The sequence below is a fragment of the Nothoprocta perdicaria genome, unplaced genomic scaffold (assembly GCF_003342845.1).
Source record: "Nothoprocta perdicaria isolate Ctin4 unplaced genomic scaffold, notPer1 scaffold_0, whole genome shotgun sequence".
NCBI classification, from domain to species: domain Eukaryota; kingdom Metazoa; phylum Chordata; class Aves; order Tinamiformes; family Tinamidae; genus Nothoprocta; species Nothoprocta perdicaria.
This window is the reverse complement of record NW_020454092.1, coordinates 11,312,773-11,313,406: the sequence shown is the minus strand read 5'-3', so window position 1 is coordinate 11,313,406 and position 634 is coordinate 11,312,773.

Below are 634 nucleotides of genomic sequence, written 5' to 3'. Positions count from 1 at the left end.
ACAGTGATGGGCTCTGCTCTTCCTGGGTCCAGGGTGTGATGTTGGTCATTTTTAGCCTCAAAACCCAGACGGAAAATAGAGAATTTTACCAGAAGATACAATTAGTAGCAAATATAAACCACAARTGAAAACGTTTGAGGGTTTTTTTKTKKTKKTYSKTTTTTTGTTTGTTTTTCCTCAGCAAATAAGAAATTGATAGCAAAACTGGCTATGCTGTTGTTRGACTTCAGCAATAAGCATTTTTTGAGTGCCACCTTATGACGGTTGCTGGTAGTGCAAACGGAACATTACATTAAAAAATAAATAAATAAAAGAAGGAAAAAAACCCAAGAACCTAACCCAAAATGTGTAGGAATCTGTATTTATCATCTCATTCCCTAGAGACACATCCTGAGAGGTAGGAACACGTAGGAACAAGTGCTGGCCTAACGCCTTGCGTCGGACAAGCTGTGGGTGGTTACGGTCTGCGAGGGTTGCACAAGGTGTAGAGGGAGCGCGGGGAGGGGGGAAAAATGTGTTTTTCTTGGAATTTTCTTTGGAAATTGAAATCTTCGGAGGGGAACCGCTTTGGGCGGGCAGACGCTGAGGGGCACCGGGTGAGGGATGGCGGCCGGGGCGGCGCCGAGGGCCGGGG